Consider the following 13,449-nt stretch of genomic DNA (forward strand, 5'->3'; position numbering starts at 1 on the left):
AAATTCAGATTGCTTAATCTCTTCTAGGACCCACTGATTTAGTATATTCTGGGATCCTCCTGAATCCCAGTGGTGGGATGATGGGACCATTACTCTGCAGTATCTAATAGCCTTCCTCTAAAATTGAACTATTGACTTGCTGTCCTTCAATAAGTAGAATTTCTGAAATCAGCTTTAAAAGACCTTGACTTTCTGAAACAACTCTCGTAACATCTTTGACTCTCATCAATCAAGTCTCCAAAAGTATAAAATCCTGGAGTTTATATCAGAAGTCAAGAGGGTTTGTCTCGAAGGGCTCTCCTTTGGAATGCAAATTCTTAGCCTCACGCAGGGACTACAGAGGCAGGCTCTTTCCCCATGAGTCTGATACACTCTGAAATTCTGGGACCACTGCTCCAGACTCATGCTGTTCAAACTTCAGAGAGAGTTTGAATTTCATGGGGGAGCTTGTCAAAAATTGTAAACTGTAAATTTAGGAACTGTAGTGCCCTGGGTTGTATTGGTGCTGCTGATTTGTAGATCAGGCTTTGAGTAGCAAACCCCTACATCCTCTCTTTTCACCTAACCTTAGGAGCAAAACATCATATTGAAAAATAAGAGTAGGGACGTGACTCAATGGGTTAAAGCATTCAATGGGAAAGCAAGGAGACCTGAGTTCAAATCCCTGACATTCAAATGAAAAGCCAGCCTGTGTTTCTATGTGCCTGTAACGACAGCATCTGGGCAAACACATGCAGAACCAAGGAGGTCATTGCCCTGCCTGTCTAGTGCAGGTGACAGGCTACAGGGTCAGGAATGAATCCTGTCTCAAAAAGTAATGTGAGTGGCAACAGAGGAAGACTTCTAACATCCTACACATGAGCTTCTACACGTTCTTACATGAACGTGCATACCTACACCTGCCCGGAACAAACGCACCACAAAAGAAAAAAAGAATTGAGGAGGGGGATAATATGTAACAAAAATTTTTTTAAGAAGAGGTTATGAATGTGAGATGGTTTGTGGGAAATGCACGTTGAGGTGGAGAAGATAGAGAGGGGGTGGAAGTAATGGAAATACAGTATTTAGGTATAAAGTTCTAAAAATAATTTTGTTAAAAACAAAAAAAGCCAGAAGGGGGCTCTTAAACCTGGTGTGATGTTCAATCTTTATTGTCAACTTGAATGGATGTAGAATCTTATGGAAACCTACCCTGGTGGATCTATAAAGGTGTTTGTGGTTTGTTTGTTTGTTTGTTCCTTAACAAAATCCCAACTGTTCAATTTTATCAATGAAGACTCAGGAGCCAGATGCTGAGGTGAAAGCCTGCTACCTCAGAGTGGCACAGAAAGCACCCAGCAGCAAACCCCTCTCTCATGCACTCTCTCAAATGCCCATCTCTCTCAGAATGACCTCCTTCCAACAGAATGCCCCTCCCTCCTACTTCCTGTGTGTCTCTTTATCTATCCTCCTGCCTCCCTCATACTCTCTGAGTTTTTTTGTTTGTTTGTTTTAATAATCCTAAATTCACTTTCTGTCAACTGGTTGTTTGCCCTGCCTCTTGGCCTATGATTGTCTTTATTTAATCCTGTTTCCAATATTCAAGCAGAAATCTCTTGGATTAAAGGCTGAGTCACACCACAACTAAAAACAGGTTTTGCGAGTAAGTAACACAGTCTTGCGATTCACAGTGTGATCAAATGTTCTACAAGATATTTCCAAAAAGGTTGGACCACAGGGAGAAGGCTCATCACAGCCCACATGTGGGCAGCAACAGTCAGCGGATTGGGGGGTTCCATGGTGAATAACAGATGGGGGAAAGCCTGTTGAACATGAACATCTATCATTCCCTGCTTCCTGACTATAGGTATCCTGTAACCAACTGCCTCCCATTCCTACCACCATGCTTTTCCTGTCCTGAGGAACTGTACCTCCTCAGACTGTAAGCCAAAATAAGCCTGTTGTCAGGTGCATGTTCAGAACTATGAGTAAAATAACCAATGCACTTGGACTGAAGTAGTTGGTTAACAAGTAGGCTATAGACATAGAAAGTGAGGTCACTAATATATCATCAAGTAGATGTGTGTGTGTGTGTGTGTGTGTGTGTGTGTGTGTGTAGGTTTGTATTCAGAGGCTAGAGGTTGACATTGGGACACACATCTGCCTCAATTGATCCTCTTACACCCCCCCCCCCTTTTTAAAGCAGACTTGCTCATTAAAGTTTAAACCTGCTAATTGGCTAAGGCTGGTTAGCCACCAAGTGTGATGTGACTCAACCTTAGCACATACCTTTAATCTAAGATCCTCCTGTCTTTACCTCCCCAGCAGTGGGATGGCAGGCCCATGCTACCATCCTCGGCTTTAAACACCAGTACTGGGTATTCAATCTCCTGTCCTATTGCTTGCAAAGCAAATACTTTATCAACAAGTTCATTTCCCTAGCTCCTTATCAGTTGGCTTTGGATTTTAAGAATTAGGGATGTGTTTGCCCTAACTGGTCTTCAAATTTGCCACTCTCCAAATTCCTGATATATAAGATCATAATTTTTTATGTGCCTGGGGAAAGAAACAAAAGAAATGGCTTGACAGGGACCAAACTTTACCTTTTTGCCTAGTGTACAAAGAAACACGATTAACACTTAGCTGAAGAAGCTGATAAATTGACTTAATTTGTCTATAGAGAGACAGTATGTTCTGTGCACAGCTCTGGTCTTGGACTTAGGGAGTCTTACATGGCTCTTGAATTCAGGGAGTCTTACGTCTACTCCCAGTTTCGACAACTGAAATGGTGACGATGATCAGATCGTATCACATCATTCCACCAGGGCTTTGATTTCCTCGCTGAATCATAGTGTTTGCCTGCTGTTCAAAGGCTCGGTCCTCCATTCTGCCCAGTCCTCTGTACGATCCCACTTTCTGTATTGCATCTGCTGCTTGAAGACAGCCACTCCGGCCCTTTGCATTTCTGAGTTACCGAAAGCTCAAGAGTTTTGCTCCTTTGAGTCAAGTCTGTTGCTGACTCTGGGATCAGAAGCCTTGGCAACACGTGTCGGAATTTAGAAGCTACATGCTTCCCGAGCTGTACTTTCCACCTTTACCTTGATATGTTTTAAATTATTCATCCTTGAAGTTCCATCTCACCAAAATTACTAATTTGAAATATGGTCACATACCAGATTAGTTTTCCCGGCTGTCAAGGGTTTACTAAGTAGCTCGCATCCGCGGAGATGAGGTATGTATAAATTAGAGAGTGAGGATTTGTTCATAATAGGGACCTTCCAGAATAATTTGTGCAATAAAGACTTTGAATAGCTAGTAGGTTTATAGAATTTCTCTAGTGTAATTAGGAGAGGCATTGTTGTGTAATGAAGAAAATTAATTAGATCTAAATGTTTAGGGAATGTGTGGCTAGGTAACCAAAGGCACATTTGCAGCCTAATTGTTTCTTGGCAGCTGGAGGCATTTTACACCCTTTCAGGATGTTTAGTTAATGGATATTTTAACATGACCTACTGTTTGCTTTCCCTTAAACCATTTCACTATAGAAAAACAGTTCATCAAAGGCTTAAGCCCAGTATATATCCCATTGGAAAAAAATGCCTGTTATCTAGTTTATTTGATCATACTGTCTGTCAAGTGTTAATTATTTCTAGAAGTCCAAATTGAGGCTAATTGGCATGGCCTCCTGCACTGTATAATTACAGAGTTCTTCTGAATGCTTACAAGACATAAACACTGAACTGTTTTCTAATGCTTTGCCTTCATTTCGCCTTACCTACAGCGCACTTTGGGGTGTTCTGCTTGAAGGCCTTTATGTATCCAGGTAGAGTCTTTAACAATATGACTAAGGGGCTGGAGAGGTGGCTCAGTGGTCAGAGGTGGTGAATCCTGAAGACCTGTACTCACAACCATCTGTAGCTTTAGTCCCAAGGGATCCAATGGCCTCTTCTGGTCTTCTCAGGTACCATCCACCCACATGGTGAACAGACATACATGAAGGCAAAAAAATAAATAATTTTTTAAAGTTTTTGTGGTGGTTGTTAATAAAGTTAACTTCAGAATCAGCGTGGGTTTGGCAGGTATAGGGACCTGCAACTGAGACTAAGAATATGAGTTCTATCTCCAAGACCCATGATATGAAGAGAACTGATTCCTACATCTTGTCCTCTGACCTCCCAAGTATGTTGCAGTATACACACAAATACACACAAATACACATATGTTCATATACACACACAAGCACATGTATACACACAAACACATATACACTTATACACCACACACATGTACATATGTACACACACACATACCACACAGTACACACAGGCACAAACACACACATATGTATACATATACACACAAAAACATACAAACACACAATAAACTCTCTCACACACATGCTAAATAAATAGAAATTTAATTTAAAGATATGTTTAAAATATTTCTAATATTAAAGTAAGTGGGATTACTTATTCAGTTGCCTGATTGTTTCTGTCTTATTAATAAAAATTTTAAGGCAGGCAAGCATGGAATCAAATCCCTGCTCTGTTTTTTATTATGATCTTACTTAAGTTATTTAAACATCCTAAGATTTAATTTCTTGATCAGTAGTTAATAAGCTGTATATAATAGGCTTGTAGTAAAAATTCTAGAGAAGACTTTTTTTTTTTTGAGTTTTGGATGAAAGAAACTCAGCCTCGAATCATTTATAATAACATCAGGGAATAACATTTTTATTTGAAGGAATTTTATATTTCAAAAAAGGAAAACATAATTTTTTATTTCAAAAATTGCAAAAAATATCACATGGAGTTTCTATATGGGATCTACCAAGACACACGTGAGCCAAACATAAGCCACTCAGTAACTGCATACAGTTAGTAAAGCCAAGACACCGACACTGATGAAGTTCTCACTGTGGAGACTTGTCTTGAAATTTTGCAATTGTTCTTACAAGTCTGCTCTCTAGTTTAGATACTACCTTGAAGAGCTTCATATTCCCTCACTTTCCTCTAATGTTGGTCAATTCTTGAGCCTTTCTCTTTCCTTTTACATAATGAGCAGTATCATTACATAGTTTCTGTGGATCAGGACCTAAAGTACTTCTGCTTCAAAGCCTCTTGCGAATTTGTAAACTCAATGACCTATGTCAGTTACTTTACTACAGCCATGACAAAGTGCCGTGCCCAAGGCAACTTATAAATGATAGCACTTAATTCACAGCTCACAATTCCAGCATGTTAGAGTCTGTGGTGATTTGAGTAGGTATGTCCCCTATAAATGTATGTGTTTGAATGTTTGGCTGATAGGGAATGGCACTATTAGAAGGTGTGGCCTTGTTGAAGTAGCTGTGGCCTTGTTAGAGGAAATTGGAAGTATCTAGACTAGAGATCAGACTAGCGAGTTGGAAGTGTGTCACTGTGGGGACAGGCTTTGAGGTCTCCTATGCTCAAGCTGTCTTGTGTTGAATTCCAGTCTCTTCCTGGCAGCCCTCAGACCAAGATGTAGAACTCTCAGCTCCTCTAGCATCCTGCCTACTTGGACACTCCTGGGCTTACTGCTGTGACAATAATGGACTAAGCCCCAATTAAATGCTGTCTTTTATAAGAGTTGCCATGCTCATGCTGTCTCTTCATAATGGAAAACCTAACTAAGACAGGGTCCGTGGCCATCATGGCAGGGAGCATGGCAACAGACGCACAACTGGACAGTTATTTTTAGAAAACTCTTATTGTACAGGACTATTTGTACCTTGATGACTCTTTTTTTTTATAGAGTAAAATGATTTTTATTTGCTCAACAAGTCTGATTTTAGGTTTCGTTAGCATATTTCCATTATTAAAAGCAAAGGCCAATTAGTCCTCAGGCTCTGAATCATCTTCATCTTGACTAATTTGGAAATAACGAAGTTATTTCCTTGTCAGATGCCACCACATGAAGCCAATCACGGAGATTATTCTTCTTAAGGTATTTCTTGGTAAGATATTTCGAATACCTTTTTGAGAACTGTTTCTCAGAAACAACTGTGATTTTATTCTTCAGGCATTCAATGTGAACAACATTTCCAAGATTTCCAGTTTTTCCATTGACCAAAATTTCCAGAATAAAAAATTCCATCTTCTACTGGATGAGTAAGGTCCAAATGAAACATCCAGGTTGACCTCTTAGGCTTCTTGTCTTTCTGCAGCGCCACGTTGAGCAGCAGTCGTGGGAAGGGCACCTTGATGACTCTTTACTTCCTCATAGCAAGAAGGGGTGAAGAAGATCATGGGACCATTGCCTGAACACCCAGCCACCCTTCCCAACCAGTTACTTACAATTCTACAGTAATTTCAAGAGAGATAGCTGAGATGTAGTATATGTATAGAGAGTGACTGAAGTGGGCAGGGGGTCCATCTATGTAGCTATGAGAATGCTATCATTCTGACTGACTAAAGACTGGTGAGGTCTGTTTTGGGATCCATGCAGCACTCACAGCCCTGTAAGCACTCTTCCCCCTGTGCTCTTTAAGGAAGCCCAATAAATTCATTAGTTCCCTGGAGTGAAATCCAGTGGAATCATGGCTCATTTTGTTGTTGGGACCTTACACAGAGAAGGGGTAGAGAATGTTCGTGTCTGCTGGTTAAGAAGGAACCGTTAGAAGTAGATGCTACTGTAAGTCTGTCTTGGATTCCTCATGGTACAGGAATGTATATTCTTGTTGAGAATGCTACAGAAATTATGTCTCTTTCTTATATCATCATTTCAAGACGCATGTGTCATAGTTATATTTTCATCATGTTTCCCCCTCTTATTACTCCTGTCAGATCCATCCTACCTGCCAAGCCTTCTCTCTCTTTCAAAAAAAATATAACATCAATAAATAAAGAAATAAGTAATCACAACAAAAAAAAGGGCCGGATGTGATAGTGCACACCTTTGATTCCACCACTCTGGAGGCAGAAGCCTTCAAATCATTGAGTTCCAGGATACGGTGGTCTACAGAGTTAGTTCCAGAACAGCAGGAGCTACACAGAGAAACACTGTCTCTGAAGAAGTAAAAACAAAGCAAGCAAGCAAGCAAACAAACAAACAAAAACAAAAAGGGCTGGAGAGATGGCTCAGCAGTTAATAGCACCAACTGCTCTTCCAGAGGTCCTGAGTTCAATTCCCAACAACAACATGGTGGCTCACAACCATCTGTAATGGGATCTGATGCCCTCTTCTGATGTGTCTGAAGACAGCGACAGTATACTCACATACATAAAATAAATAAATAAATCTTTATTTAACAAATTTATAAAATTTATAAATCTTTGTTAACAAACAAAAACAAGATAAAAAAAACCACAAAACAAAAAAATGACAAAATTAAACAAAATTCCCACACACAAAAAAATTTATGGAGCTCCTATTGTGATCAACACAGGCCTGCCCCAGAGTATGGTTGATATACCCAGTGCTACTCCATTATGAAAACTGATTTTCCCTTTACCATCAAGTTTCAGTTGCCAAACTTCTTGGTTAAGGGTGAGACCCTGTGTCTACTTCTGCCTATCTGTGCTGGGACCTGGGCTGGTTTTAACTTGTACAGGTCTCCTATCTCTGCCTCCCATCTCTCTGAAAGATCGCCAGGGCTACAGATAACGCTACTGTGCCCAGCTTTTAAGTGAGTTCTGGGAGATAAAATGCAGATCATCAGGCTTGCAGTGTGCCCTTTACCCACTGAGCCATCTCCCCTGCTTTAGAGTGGGTTTTTTCTAATTATTTATTTATTTATTTATTTACATCACAAATATTGCCTTCCTCCAGGTCCCCCACCCCTTTCAGAGTTCCCTACCCTGGAGCATCAAGTCTACAGGGTTAGGTGCATCCTTTCTCACTAAGACCAGACAAGGCAGCCCTCTGCTATGTATGGGGTAGAGTGAGGGCTCCAACCAGCACATGTATGCTCTTTGCTTGGTAGCTTAGTCTCTGCAAGTCTCAGGGGTCCAGCTTAGTTGTCACTATTAGTCTTCCAATGGCGTTGCTGACCCCTTCATTTCCTTCACTCCTTCCCCTAACTCTTCCATGGGGCTCCTCGACCTCCATCCAGTGCTTGGCTGTGAGTATCTGCATCTGTCTCAGTCAGTTGCTGGGTAGAGCCTCTCAGAAGACTTGCAGACTCCTGCAAGTACAACATAGCATCAATAATAGTGTCAGACCCACCCATGGGATGGATCCCAAGTTGGGCCAGTCATTGTCGACCATTTCTTCTGATCCACTTTTGTCCCTGCATTTATTTTAGATAGGAGCTGCTTTCATTGTGTCCCATAAGTTTGGGTATGCTGTGTCATCATTTTGGTTAAATTCTAGAAAGTCTCTAATTTCTTTATTTCTTTCCTGACCAAGTTGTCATTGTATAGAGAGTTATTTAGTTTCCATATGTATGTGGTCTTTCTATTGTACTCTTCCTTCACCTGTTTGACTATATTTTTCTGCATTTCTGTAAGAGATTTGTTTCCTCTGTATAGGCTTCTGCCTGTTTGTATTTTCCTATATTTCTTTAATGGAATTAGTTATAGCTTCTGTAAAGGCCTCTATCATCTTCATGAGATGGGATTTAAGGTCAGAGTCTTGCTGTTCCGGTTAGGGTATCTAGTGCTTGCTATGGTAGAAGAGCTGGGTACTGATGATGACAAATTGCATTGGCTTCTGTTGATTGGGTTCGTGTACTTGCCTTTCACCATCTTCTTGTCTCTGGTGTTAACTGGCCTGTGTGTTCCAGATTGCACCAGACCTCCCAGGAGGCAGGTGGAGCTCTGTGTCCCGGATTAGAGCAGGCCTCCTGGGAGGCAGACAGGGTGGTGGGGTGAGGGTTGGACACTTTGATCTGCCACAGGTGGATGTGGAGGTGCGAACTGGAAGCTGAAGAGAAATTTTAATCAATTAAAAGTTATTCAAATTCTATACTGATAAGATAAATGAGTTTGATGTGTTAGGTTAAAGATGAAACAATAAGGCAAATCATTAGAGGAGACTTATATCTGCAATCCCAACACTCAGGAAGTGGAGGGAGAGGAAGGCAGTAGTTCATGGTCATCTTTGCCCATATATCAACTTCAAGGCTGGGCTACATGAGACCCTGTCTCAAAAACAATAAGGCAATAAAAAGAATAAAATAAATAGTAAATAAAATAGTAAATAGTAATAAAACAAATAAATAAATAAATAAATAGTTTCCATTTAATAAGATTCCAGAAGCCTACTAAAAATACCAGTACAAAGTATAGGTAAGAAATGATAAAACCATAGTGTCCAATGAAATAAGTCAAAGAACACGAAGCATGCATGCATTTCTACCCTTGTTTTAAAAAGATATATATCATTTAACTCATGCACAAACTATCTCTCGAAGTTTACCTAAACAATTATAGTTTATTGTTCAAAGAAATGTATATGTGTGTGTGCATTTTCAATATTTACCTTGTATTAAAGTTAAGATCCTACGAACAAGAGACACACTTTGTTTCTCTTGATACTGCTATGCCCACAGAAAACTGCATATAGTAAGTATTCATTAGATGTCTATAAATTGACATCCACAGATAGACAGATGTCGAAGTAATGGGGTTATAGCAAAAGGTTTGTCTAAACTGGTCATGAATACAATGTAAGTGTCCAACTCCACAAACCAAATCCTTCTCGCCACACACAGCGAAGCTCAGCTGAGATCTTATGAGAGCCTGCCATTGTAATTACTACTGTGGTAAGTGTAACAGAGATGATCAAACTCTCCTTTCACCCCAAATATGTAACTCTTAATGTCTACCCTGCTACCCAGCCCCTCCCGATGCCATCTGCAGTTATATTTGACACTGTAAAATTAATAGACCAAGTGGCTTCCGAAAAAAGATACGGCTTGGAAAAAGAGCTTCCCACTCCACTATACACAATTGGAAACAGCTGGACTGGTAAGCAGGGAGATTGACTGCTTCAGAAGCGTTTGTTGTGTCCTGTTGCCCAATCTAGAGCTCAAGCCCAACCCACCCACTCTTCCTGAGGTAACAGGAAGCCACACCACGTGGCTGTGGCTGCACTTCTTTCTTCAAAACACATCTGAAGCTCACATTAATGAGCTCATGGATGTGAAACAGAACAGCTCTAGTCAAAAATGTCGAAAAAAGTATGTTTTTGTGCTGTGTCAGAAAAGGTACAGCCTTTGACTTGGTGGCTTGGAGCCCTGGGAAATCCATCATCCCAAATAGCCAAGATTCCTGAAGTGAACACTGAGTCAGGCAACATAATAAACTTTCTCATCAACACACAAACCATCTGATTTCATATAAAATTACAGTTAGATGAAAACACTGAAAATGAGTTCTTGGTGGCTAACATCTTAAACTTCATCAAAAAATCCACTATAGATTTTTAGTTACTTTGTAACTTTTAGTTATTTCCATGTTAGTTGGTTTTCTGTGACCATAACAAATGGCGCCACCACATTACGGTGCGTCTTCCCTCCCAGGTTAGCTTCTGTGGAATCACCCTAACAGACATGCCCAAAGGTTTGTTTCCTGAATAATTTAAAAACCCTGTCAAGTTCAAAATCAAGACAGAGCACCCCAACACCACCCAATAGCTCAATTTCCAAGCGTTCCCTCTGAAAGATTCAACTACCTCCCAATCGTACCTCACTGGGAAGCAAACCTTTGATACACATGTTTAAAAGACATTGTATATCTAAATTTAAATGACAGCAATGTTTACGGCCTTGCTGCTTTCTTTTCCTCACTGTTCACAGCCAAGGGAATTAAATCACTGAGCATTACTCAACTTACCCAAGATCAGATATTCATGCTGCTTCTGTCAGCATCTGCATTCAAAATCAAATCCCTCGAACCCAAAAACTAATATTATGGCCAGCCAGCTGGCTCAGCTGGTAAAAGGCACTTGCTGACAACCCCGGAGACAAGAGTTTGAGACCTAGTTTTCACATAGTGGAAGGAGAGAAGCAACTCCCACAAGCTGTCTTCTGACCTACACATGAGCACCACGCAAACGTGCCCGCGCTCACGCTCACACACACACACTCACACACACACACATCACACACACATATACACACACGCACACACACACTCACACACACATACACACACGCACACATACACACACGCACACATACACACACACTCACACACACATACACACACATACACACACGCACACATACACACACACATTTACACACTCACACACACATCACACACACGCATGCACACACATACACACACACGCACGCACACACATACACACACACACGCATACACACACACTCATACACACATACACACACTCACACACACACATCACACACACACATACACACACGTGCACACACACATACACACTCACAGATATACACACACATGCGCACACACACACATACATACACACTCACACACACATATAAACACACATGCGTGCACACACACACACTCACACACACATACACACATCACACACATCACACACACATACACACACACATACACACACACACGTAAATGAGATTAAATTAAAAAAACAAAAACTGGGGTTGGGGATTTAGCTCAGTGGTAGAGCGCTTGCCTAGCAAGCGCAAGGCCCTGGGTTCGGTCCCCAGCTCCAAAAAATAGAAAAGAAAAAAAAAAAAAACTGGTGATCTCACGGCAGATCTAGCACTAGCAGTGGGTGTAGGGTAGCTAGGTCACATGGGAGGAGCACTGACTCTACCACTTACCAGCTGCCGCTGAGACCCTAGGGTCTTTCTCTCTTAGATACCCCACCTATAAAATGGACACAATCAAGTAACCACCCAGTAGGCTACATTAAGCAAAATGCAAATTATATTTAGAAAAGTACTTTATAAGCAATCATATTGTGTCAAGAAAAAGACAGCTCAAAGATTAAAAAGAAATAGGGGTGGGGGAAGGTTCAGGGTTTCTGAGCACATGCCTAAGATGATAGGGTGAAGAAGCTTGTCAGGAAAGAATATGAGCAATGAACGTGTGATAGAACCATAATGAAGACAACCTTCGACATTGTTTGTTCTGTTAAAAATAACTATCCAGAACTTTGTCCTTATTGGCTCTGTGGTGGCTGTTTCCTAGACTTTAAAGATGAAAGGCATGGCTTTGTTGAATCATTTCAAAAAGAATTGTGCAGATGATGAAGTCTGCACAATCTGCAGGCCTGAGTGGGATTTATTTCACTTGCTCAGCTCAGGCGGGGGCTTCAGGAAGCAAAACACTGACTTTGATTCCTAAATGAGCATCAGTCCCTGTGGTTCAGCTACTCAATGCTTCCAGCAGTCGGGGCCTGAGAGTTTGAGCTGCACAGCTGGGCTCTGAGCCTGGGGCTCCCGATGACTTTTCAGAGAGCTTCATGATCGGTTTGTTTCCATGGGATTTGGATCAAGATGAAAAATGAACCCAAGGTTATTTGGAAGCAGTTCGTATTTAAGAGACCTTCAAACACCACAAATAAAAGCCGATCTATAAATACTGTGTACAACCCTGTAGTACTCCCTACTTGCTAATGCTCGTCATGGGGGTGAAAATTAGTGATGGGGATACCCATGTTTCAAAAGTTAGAAAATCAACTTAACGTTCAAGTTGTTTGGAAGAGTTGTAATTACCGTTTTACTCGGAGAGAAAATAGCATCGTGTAAGGGAAGAAATCACATTTGAATTTCCCAGCATTGTGATAAAAGCACTCTTCAGAGATGACAGTGCTTCAGAAGCCACCCTCTTCTCCAATACCCACTCCAGTTCCTGCCCCCGCAGGCTCATTATCTACAATCCATGCAATTCCATGACTACCAAAATGGGGTTATGCAGACTGAAGAGCACATCTATCTTTAATGCGTAAAGGAGAGAACCCAACACAGCCATCTCAGGGGCACCTAACTACTAAAATGCCTTTCCAATCGCCATTCATCACCTTCTTTTTTTTTTTTTTTTTTTTTTTTTTTTTTGGTGGCATTTGTGGCATTTGTGTTAACCCTGACCCCGCATTCTGGCCTGGAGCGGCCCTTGCAGACATACTCTTCCTTCAGTGGCCAAATCAGCCATTTTTCATTGCAGACCTGCCGGCTGAACAATCACCATTTACAAGACAGCTTGTGATGCCACGAAGCATGCAGACAGAAGTGTAATAAACAATGTTTGAATTACAGTTTGGACATTTAAAAAACGCTCTGGGCTCCATTTCATAAGACATTTGCATTTGTAATGAAAGAGAAAAAGATCCAGGATTGGGTTTCCAGGCGCAGGTTAACAGGGCCTTTTATGTTGTGAGGGTTTTTTTTTTTTTTTTTTTTTTTTTGCAGGCGCAATTACAAATTGTACACAGATTCATTATTTCTTGAGCACTTTATCAGGACATTTCCCCATACATCTAATTTGTCCTGTCTGAAATGTAACTTGACATAAGGGATTTTCTTAATTGCTTTTGAAACTCTTCCAA

At 40.9% G+C, this 13,449-nt stretch overlaps 1 pseudogene; it reads right to left on the bottom strand.

The window, feature by feature from the left end:
* Positions 1-5,834: 5,834 nt before the first annotated feature.
* On the bottom strand, positions 5,835-12,645 carry LOC103693307 (60S ribosomal protein L22-like 1 pseudogene; annotated as a pseudogene).
* Positions 12,646-13,449: the final 804 nt, after the last annotated feature.

Source organism: Rattus norvegicus, chromosome 10 (genome assembly GCF_036323735.1).
Source record: "Rattus norvegicus strain BN/NHsdMcwi chromosome 10, GRCr8, whole genome shotgun sequence".
Lineage (NCBI taxonomy): Eukaryota > Metazoa > Chordata > Mammalia > Rodentia > Muridae > Rattus > Rattus norvegicus.